The sequence below is a fragment of the Oncorhynchus masou genome, unplaced genomic scaffold (assembly GCF_036934945.1).
Source record: "Oncorhynchus masou masou isolate Uvic2021 unplaced genomic scaffold, UVic_Omas_1.1 unplaced_scaffold_657, whole genome shotgun sequence".
Lineage (NCBI taxonomy): Eukaryota > Metazoa > Chordata > Actinopteri > Salmoniformes > Salmonidae > Oncorhynchus > Oncorhynchus masou.
The window spans coordinates 196,551-207,500 of record NW_027013009.1 but is presented as its reverse complement, the minus strand read 5'-3'; the positions used below and the strand labels follow the sequence as shown (position 1 = coordinate 207,500).

At 40.3% G+C, this 10,950-nt stretch overlaps 1 pseudogene; it reads right to left on the bottom strand.

The window, feature by feature from the left end:
- The window catches only part of LOC135536728 (transient receptor potential cation channel subfamily M member 1-like), a 42,883-nt pseudogene that overhangs the window by 4,844 nt on the left and 27,089 nt on the right, over positions 1-10,950 (bottom strand).

Sequence of the window (10,950 nt, the reverse complement as noted above, 5' to 3'; positions counted from 1 at the left end):
TTACCGTTTTAAATACTATACCGTTTTAAATACTATACCATTTTAAATACTATACCATTTTAAGTACTATACCGTTTTAAATACTATACCATTTTAAATACTATACCATTTTAAATACTTTACCATTTTAAATACTATGCCATTTTAAATACTTTACCATTTTAAATACTTTACCATTTTAAATACTATACCATTTTAAATACTTTACCATCTTAAATACTATACCATTTTAAATACTATACCATTTTAAATACTTTACCATTTGAAATACTTTACCATTTTAAATACTATACCATTTTAAATACTATACCATTTTAAATACTTTACCATTTGAAATACTTTACCATTTGAAATACTTTACCATTTGAAATACTTTACCATTTTAAATACTTTACCATTTTAAATACTATACCATTTTAAATACAATACCATTTTAAATACTTTACCATTTTAAATACTATACCATTTTAAATACTTTACCATTTTAAATACTTTACCGTTTTAAATACTTTACCGTTTTAAATACTATACCGTTTTAAATACTATACCATTTTAAGTACTATACCGTTTTAAATACTATACCATTTTAAATACTATACCATTTTAAATACTATACCATTTTAAATACTATACCATTTTAAATACTTTACCATTTTAAATACTATGCCATTTTAAATACTTTACCATTTGAAATACTTTACCATTTTAAATACTATACCATTTTAAATACTATACCATTTTAAATACTATACCATTTTAAATACTTTACCATTTTAAATACTTTACCATTTTAAATACTTTACCGTTTTAAATACTATACCATTTTAAATACTATACCATTTTAAATACTATACCATTTTAAATACTTTACCATTTTAAATACTATACCATTTTAAATACTTTACCATTTTAAATACTATACCATTTTAAATACTATACCATTTTAAATACTATACCATTTTAAATACTTTACCGTTTTAAATACTATACCATTTTAAATACTATACCATTTTAAATACTATACCATTTTAAATACTTTACCATTTTAAATACTATACCATTTTAAATACTTTACCATTTTAAATACTATACCATTTTAAATACTTTACCATTTTAAATACTATACCATTTTAAATACTTTACCATTTTAAATACTATACCATTTTAACACACTGTCACCAACACACTGTCACCAACACACTGTCACCAACACACTGTCTCCAACACACTGTCACCAACACACTGTCACCTGTCTCCAACACACTGTCTCCAACACACTGTCTCCAACACACTGTCACCTGTCTCCAGCACACTGCCACCAACATACTGTCTCCAAAACACTGTCTCCAACACACTGTCTCCAACACACTGTCTCCAACACACTGTCACCAACACACTGTCTCCAACACACTGTCACCTGTCTCCAACACACTGTCACCAACACACTGTCACCTGTCTCCAACACACTGTCTCCAACACACTGTCTCCAACACACTGTCACCAACACACTGTCTCCAACACACTGTCACCTGTCTCAACACACTGTCTCCAACACACTGTCTCCAACACACTGTCACCAACACACTGTCTCCAACACACTGTCACCTGTCTCCAACACACTGTCTCCAACACACTGTCTCCAACACACTGTCTCCAACACACTGTCTCCAACACACTGTCATAGACATCCGTCTATATGTCTCAGACACACCACATCAAGTCTTTAATATCTGGAGTCTGGGTTATTAAACCAATACGTGACTGTATTTTGATTGTGGATATTATTATAGTGTGACAGGTTTTATCATGAGTAATTAAATTGATTGTTATTGTGTTAGGGACCAAGGTTATATCATGAGGAATTAAACTGTGTTAGTGACCAAGGTTATATCATTAGGAATTAAACTGTGTTAGTGACCAAGGTTATATCATTAGGAATTAAACTGTGTTAGTGACCAAGGTTATATCATGAGGAATTAAACTGTGTTAGTGACCAAGGTTATATCATTAGGAATTAAATTGATTGTTATTGGGTTAGTGACCAAGGTTATATCATTAGGAATTAAATGGATTGTTATTGGGTTAGTGACCAAGGTTATATCATTAGGAATTAAATTGTTAGTGTTATTGGTGTTAGTGACCAAGGTTATATCATTAGAATTAAACTGTGTTGGGTTAGTGACCAAGGTTATATCACTAGGAATTAAATTGATTGTTATTGTTAGTGACCAAGGTTATATCATTAGGAATTAAATTGAGTGTTATTGGGTTAGTGACCAAGGTTATATCATTAGGAATTAAATGGATTGTTATTGGGTTAGTGACCAAGGTTATATCATTAGGAATTAAATGGATTGTTATTGGGTTAGTGACCAAGGTTATATCATTAGGAATTAAATTGAGTGTTATTGGGTTAGTCAACCAGCAGTGGAAGTAAAGGACATCACACACACACACACACACACACACACACACACACACACACACACACACACACACACACACACACACACACACACACACACACACACACACACACACACACACACACACACACACACACACACACACACACACACACACAGTAGTAGTCAACGCGGGAGGAGAGGAACAGGCCAAGGGTGAGAGTAGAACAGATGGAGAGGCTTCACAGAGACTACAGAGATTAGGACCAGAACACCAGGTTTGTTCTACTGGGAATGAGACTACAGAGATTAGGACCAGAACACCAGGTTTGTTCTACTGGGAATGAGACCACAGAGATTAGGACCAGAACACCAGGTTTGCTCCAATGGGAATGAGACAACAGAGATTAGGACCAGAACACCAGGTTGGTTCCATTGGGATTGAGACAACAGAGATTAGGACCAGAACACCAGGTTGGTTCCATTGGGATTGAGACAACAGAGATTAGGACCAGAACACCAGGTTGGTTCCATTGGGATTGAGACAACGACAACACAACACCATCATGTTCCATTAGGGTTGAATGAGATCATCCGCCCATGAAACAGGAAACAGAATCTTACTATTAATGCTACTCTTACGGTCTATGGGTCCAGAACACTTCCCCATAGATCATCCAGTAGGGCATGTAGAAGATGTTCCTGGCCAGAACGCCATGTTGGGATCTCATCAGGGTGCAGGATGGCCTGCCGCGCCACGCCGAAACTCATCAACACCACCAGCATGATCACCACGGTACAACATGTCAATCATCTGGAGGGCGAGGACCAGAACACCAGGTTGTCAGTCATCTAGAGACAACATAGAACACAACATGTCAGTCATTAGAGGACATAGAACACAACATGGACATAGAACACAACATGTCAGCCATCTGGAGGACATAGAACACAACATGTCAGTCATATAGAGGACATAGAACACAACATGTCAGTCATCTGGAGGACATAGAACACAACATGGACATAGAACACAACATGTCAGTCATCTAGAGGACATAGAACACAACATGTCAGTCATCTAGAGGACCACGAACACAACATGTCAATCATCTGGAGGACATAGAACACAACATGTCAGTCATCTAGAGGACATAGAACACAACATGTCAGTCATATAGAGGACATAGAACACAACATGTCAGTCATCTAGAGGACATAGAACACAACATGTCAGTCATATAGAGGACATAGAACACAACATGTCAGTCATATAGAGGACATAGAACACAACATGTCAGTCATCTGGAGGACATAGAACACAACCTGTCAGTCATCTGGAGGACATAGATCACAACCTGTCAGTCATCTAGAGGACATAGAACACAACATGTCAGTCATCTGGAGGACATAGAACACAACATGTCAGTCATCTGGGACATAGAACACAACATGTCAGTCATAGAACACACAACCTGTCATGTCAGTCATCATAGAGGACATAGAACACAACATGTCAGTCATATAGAGGACATAGAACACAACCTGTCAGTCATCTAGAGGACATAGAACACAACATGTCAGTCATATAGAGGACATAGAACACAACCTGTCAGTCATATAGAGGACATAGAACACAACATGTCAGTCATCAGGAGGACATAGAACACAACATGGACATAGTCAGTCATAGAGGACATAGAACACAACATGTCAGTCATCTAGAGGACATAGAACACAACATGTCAGTCATATAGAGGACATAGAACACAACATGTCAGTCATCTAGAGGACATAGAACACAACCTGTCAGTCATCTGGAACACAACCTGTCAGTCATCTGGAGGACATAGATCACAACCTGTCAGTCATATAGAGGACATAGAACACAACATGTCAGTCATCTGGAGGACATAGAACACAACATGTCAGTCATCTGGAGGACATAGAACACAACATGTCAGTCATATAGAGGACATAGAACACAACCTGTCAGTCATATAGAGGACATAGAACACAACATGTCAGTCATCTAGAGGACATAGAACACAACATGTCAGTCATATAGAGGACATAGAACACAACCTGTCAGTCATATAGAGGACATAGAACACAACCTGTCAGTCATATAGAGGACATAGAACACAACCTGTCAGTCATATAGAGGACATAGAACACAACATGTCAGTCATCAGGAGGACATAGAACACAACATGGACATAGAACACAACATGTCAGTCATCTAGAGGACATAGAACACAACATGTCAGTCATCTAGAGGACATAGAACACAATATGTCAGTCATCTGGAGGACATAGAACACAACATGTCAGTCATCTAGAGGACATAGAACACAACCTGTCAGTTGTAAAATACTTATTTTCCACCGTAATTTGCAAATAAATTCATAAAAAATCCTACAATGTGATTTTCTGGATTTTCTTTCCTCATTTTGTCTGTCAGAGTTGAAGTGAACCTATGATGGAAATTACAGGCCTCTCTCATCTTTATAAGTGGGAGAACTTGCACAATTGGTGGCTGACTAAATACTTTTTTCCCCCACTGTATATTGTTGAATCAAAAATACAGTAGTTTGATTCTTCCTAAAAGATGCCATATTCAATTGTTCAAGGCATAAAATATTGGTGAGAAAAGTGTACAATAGGGGGTTGACCAGTCGTTCTATAAATCTACTCTAATGATCCTCACTAATCATGGAAGCGTGATGCCAACGGTCCTGTCGTTGTGAACCGTGTACCAGGCTCCAGGTTTAAACGGATAAACATGGTCTGTGTAGCATAACCTTTCAAATAGGCCTCATGGTTCGATGAGCATGAAAACGAGGTAAAACCATAGGACGTGGTCGTCTCACCAGATCTCAACCCAATTTAACACACTTATGATTCTGGAGCAGTGACTGAGACCAGTGTTTTCCACCACCATCAACAAAACACCAAATGATGGAATTTCTCGTTGAAGAATGGTGTCTCATCCCTCCAATCCTCCAATAGAATGGTGTCTCATCCCTCCAATAGAATGGTGTCTCATCCCTCCAATAGAATGAGTTCCAGACACTCGTAGAATCTATGACAAGGTGCATTGAAGCTGTTCTGACTGGTGGTGACCCAACGCCCCTATAAACACACTTTATGTTGGCGTTTCCTTTATTTTGACAGTTACCTGTTTAAACACACACATTTACCTATATATACACACACATTTCATATTACAATAGCCAGCCAAGACAGTCAAAACCAAACCGAAGCCTCACCATTTTCCCGAATCATCATGACGTAGGGTCCCAGGTACTTGTTGACCCCGAAGATGTCGAGCACCCTGATGTACCAGAAGATGATGTCCACGCAGTAGATGACCCGTCCGATGCCCAACAGGGGCTCGCTCTGCAGCCTCAGCATCAGGCCCAGGAGGAAGGTAAAGATGGCCGCCGCGTCTGTGATGTTCCAGTACTCTTCGGCCCAAACGTTGATCTTCTGCTTCAGCTTCCCCGGCTCTGACATCAGGATCTGTATTGGGGCAGCAACAGCAGGGACGGACTAGGATCAGAACCGATAAATCAGGCCTGGGCGTAAGACCCCTACATCGACCCATATTTTCCCTGGAGGCCCTCACACCGGTCTTTTTTTTTAACTTGAGGACCCATCATACTGTACATTTCTTGAATTGTTCTAGACATTCCCTTTCTAATTTTCTCCAGTCGCAGGGTGACGATGTGAGACGCGTTACCTGTCTGACTGTGATGGTGTGAGACATTACCTCTCTGAGACGTTACCTTTCTGACTGTGATGATGTGAGACGTTACCTCTCTGAGGCGTTACCTTTCTGACTGTGATGATGTGAGACGTTACCTGTCTGACTGTGATGGTGTGAGGCGTTACCTGTCTGACTGTGATGGTGTGAGACGTTACCTGCCTGACTGTGAAGATGTGAGACGTTACCTGCCTGACTGTGATGATGTGAGACGTTACCTGTCTGAGACGTTACCTGTCTGACTGTGATGATATGAGACGTTACCTGTCTGACTGTGATGATGTGAGGCGTTACCTGTCTGACTGTGAAGATGTGAGACGTTACCTGCCTGACTGTGATGATATGAGACGTTACCTGTCTGACTGTGATGATGTGAGACGTTACCTGTCTGACTGTGATGATGTGAGACGTTACCTGTCTGAGACGTTACCTGTCTGACTGTGATGGTGTGAGACGTTACCTGTCTGAGACGTTACCTGTCTGACTGTGATGATGTGAGACGTTACCTGTCTGACTTTCTCCATTCCCAGAGTGATGATGTAAGAGATGACGATCCACTCCTGCAGGGACGGCCAGCGTTCCATCTTGACCAGGATGATGTAGTTGTACAAACACAGGTAGGCCAGGTAGGAGATCTGAGGAGACACAGAAAACAGCTCGGAGCTTTTAGGAGAACATGAACACAAGACCAGAGGTGGGGGCAGTAGTGGTGTTTTAGGCCACAAGACCAGAGGTGGGGGCAGTAGTGGTGTTTTAGGACACAAGACCAGAGGTCGGGCAGCAGTGGTGTTTTTGGACACAAGACCAGAGGTCGGCAGTAGTGGTGTTTTAGGACACAAGACCAGAGGTCGGGCAGCAGTGGTGTTTTAGGCCACAAGACCAGAGGTCGGGCAGCAGTGGTGTTTTAGGACACAAGACCAGAGGTCGGGGCAGTAGTGGTGTTTTAGGACACAAGACCAGAGGTCGGGCAGCAGTGGTGTTTTAGGACACAAGACCAGAGGTCGGGCAGCAGTGGTGTTTTAGGACACAAGACCAGAGGTGGGGGCAGCAGTGGTGTTTTTGGACACAAGACCAGAGGTCGGGCAGCAGTGGTGTTTTAGGACACAAGACCAGAGGTCGGGCAGCAGTGGTGTTTTTGGACACAAGACCAGAGGTCGGGCAGCAGTGGTGTTTTAGGACACAAGACCAGAGGTCGGGCAGCAGTGGTGTTTTAGGCCACAAGACCAGAGGTGGGGGCAGCAGTCGTGTTTTAGGACACAAGACCAGAGGTCGGGGCAGTAGTGGTGTTTTAGGACGCAAGACCAGAGGTGGGGGCAGCAGTGGTGTTTTAGGACACAAGACCAGAGGTGGGGGCAGTAGTGGTGTTTTAGGACACAAGACCAGAGGTCGGGCAGCAGTGGTGTTTTAGGACACAAGACCAGAGGTCGGGCAGCAGTGGTGTTTTAGGACACAAGACCAGAGGTGGGGGCAGCAGTGGTGTTTTTGGACACAAGACCAGAGGTCGGGCAGCAGTGGTGTTTTAGGACACAAGACCAGAGGTCGGGCAGCAGTGGTGTTTTAGGACACAAGACCAGAGGTCGGGCAGTAGTGGTGTTTTAGGACACAAGACCAGAGGTCGGGCAGTAGTGGTGTTTTAGGACACAAGATCAGAGGTCGGGCAGTAGTGGTGTTTTAGGACACAAGACAAAGTGCTGTCGATCAATAATCACACATCTTCAGATCACCATTAGCTGATATCATATTATCATTATATTAAATAGTATTATATTATCTGTGGATAAGGTCTATTTGAAACCAAGTTTTCCCAAAAGTACATTTCCAAAGTGTGTGGTGTTGAGAAATGCTTCTTAAATAACATTTCTTTCTTTTTAGTTGTATTTAAAGTCTACTTGCTGTGTTGAACCAGAATTTGGTGAAAGGAGTGTTGTAGAATTCATAGATCTTCTTTCCGATTGGAACTCTTCTCTTTTTTACGGCGCTTTCTTCTTCATCCCCCTTTCTGGACACCGCATCAGCATTCACTTCCTGAAAGCATGGTCGACAGAAACAACCGCCATGAATTTACATTCACTTCCTGAAAGCATGGTCGACAGAAACAACCGCCATGAATTTACATTCACTTCCTGAAAGCATGGTCGAAGAAACAACCGCCATGAATTTACATTCACTTCCTGAAAGCATGGTCGACAGAAACAACCGCCATGAATTTACATTCACTTCCTGAAAGCATGGTCGACAGAAACAACCGCCATTAATTTACATTCACTTCCTGAAAGCATGGTCGACAGAAACAACCGCCATTAATTTACATTCACTTCCTGAAAGCGTGTTCGACAGAAACAACCGCCATGAATTTACATTCACTTCTTGAAAGCATGTTCGACAGAAACAACCGCCATGAATTTACATTCACTTCCTGAAAGCATGGTCGACAGAAACAACCGCCATGAATTTACATTCACTTCTTGAAAGCATGTTCGACAGAAACAACCGCCATGAATTTACATTCACTTCCTGAAAGCATGGTCGACAGAAACAACCGCCATGAATTTACATACAGGATTAAATGTAAAGTAGTATTAAGTATTATTAAAAAAAACAGATAAACCAATCAAGCAATCCACTGATGACCGACCAATCAATCAATCAATCAATCAACCAATCAGATTGCTTGACTGTCAGCGTTCACCTTGCTGGATTTGTTGTCATCGTCTTTGTCCTTGGCTTCTTCTTCGTTCTCCGCTGGGGCTTGACATGTCACTTCCTCCCCGAGTCGAAAATCCATGAGGAGAATCGAAGGTGGGAAAATTATGCCAAATATCACCTGAGAGTAGAAGGATTACAGTTGGACTGCTATTTGTCTCAAGCACCCGAAATGACACAAAACCACACATTCTCGACTAGTTATTAGTGTATTACGTATTTATAAGCCATCTATAAACCAATTCATAACGGCCTATAAACTCCTTATAAATAATTTGCAAACCTAGTATAAAGTATACCTTATACTCAAATACTTTACATTGAGTAAACATTAATGTAAAGTGTGACCAGTGTGTTAGCCTAATGTAAAATGTTACCAATGTGTTAGCCTAATGTAAAGTGTGACCAGTGTGTTAGCCTAATGTAAAGTGTGACCAATGTGTTAGCCTAATGTAAAGTGTGACCAATGTGTTAGCCTAATGTAAAATGTTACCAATGTGTTAGCCTAATGTAAAGTGTTACCAATGTGTTAGCCTAATGTAAAGTGTGACCAATGTGTTAGCCTAATGTAAAGTGTGACCAATGTGTTAGCCTAATGTAAAGTGTTACCAATGTGTTAGCCTAATGTAAAATGTTACCAATGTGTTAGCCTAATGTAAAATGTTACCAATGTGTTAGCCTAATGTAAAATGTTACCAATGTGTTAGCCTAATGTAAAATGTTACCAATGTGTTAGCCTAATGTAAAGTGTGACCAGTGTGTTAGCCTAATGTAAAATGTTACCAATGTGTTAGCCTAATGTAAAGTGTGACCAGTGTGTTAGCCTAATGTAAAATGTTACCAATGTGTTAGCCTAATGTAAAATGTTACCAATGTGTTAGCCTAATGTAAAGTGTGACCAGTGTGTTAGCCTAATGTAAAGTGTGACCAGTGTGTTAGCCTAATGTAAAATGTTACCAATGTGTTAGCCTAATGTAAAATGTGACCAATGTGTTAGCCTAATGTAAAGTGTGACCAGTGTGTTAGCCTAATGTAAAGTGTGACCAGTGTGTTAGCCTAATGTAAAGTGTGACCAATGTGTTAGCCTAATGTAAAGTGTGACCAGTGTGTTAGCCTAATGTAAAGTGTGACCAGTGTGTTAGCCTAATGTAAAATGTTACCAATGTGTTAGCCTAATGTAAAGTGTGACCAGTGTGTTAGCCTAATGTAAAATGTTACCAATGTGTTAGCCTAATGTAAAGTGTGACCAGTGTGTTAGCCTAATGTAAAGTGTGACCAGTGTGTTAGCCTAATGTAAAGTGTGACCAGTGTGTTAGCATAATGTAAAATGTTACCAATGTGTTAGCCTAATGTAAAATGTGACCAATGTGTTAGCCTAATGTAAAGTGTGACCAGTGTGTTAGCCTAATGTAAAGTGTGACCAGTGTGTTAGCCTAATGTAAAGTGTGACCAATGTGTTAGCCTAATGTAAAATGTGACCAGTGTGTTAGCCTAATGTAAAGTGTGACCAATGTGTTAGCCTAATGTAAAGTGTGACCAGTGTGTTAGCCTAATGTAAAATGTTACCAATGTGTTAGCTTAATGTAAAATGTTACCAATGTGTTAGCTTAATGTAAAGTGTGACCAGTGTGTTAGCCTAATGTAAAGTGTGACCAGTGTGTTAGCCTAATGTAAAGTGTGACCAATGTGTTAGCCTAATGTAAAGTGTGACCAGTGTGTTAGCCTAATGTAAAGTGTGACCAGTGTGTTAGCCTAATGTAAAATGTTACCAATGTGTTAGCTTAATGTAAAATGTGACCAGTGTGTTAGCCTAATGTAAAATGTGACCAGTGTGTTAGCCTAATGTAAAATGTGACCAATGTGTTAGCCTAATGTAAAGTGTGACCAGTGTGTTAGCCTAATGTAAAGTGTGACCAGTGTGTTAGCCTAATGTAAAGTGTGACCAGTGTGTTAGCCTAATGTAAAGTGTGACCAGTGTGTTAGCCTAATGTAAAGTGTGACCAGTGTGTTAGCCTAATGTAAAGTGTGACCAGTGTGTTAGCCTAATGTAAAGTGTGACCAGTGTGTTAGCCT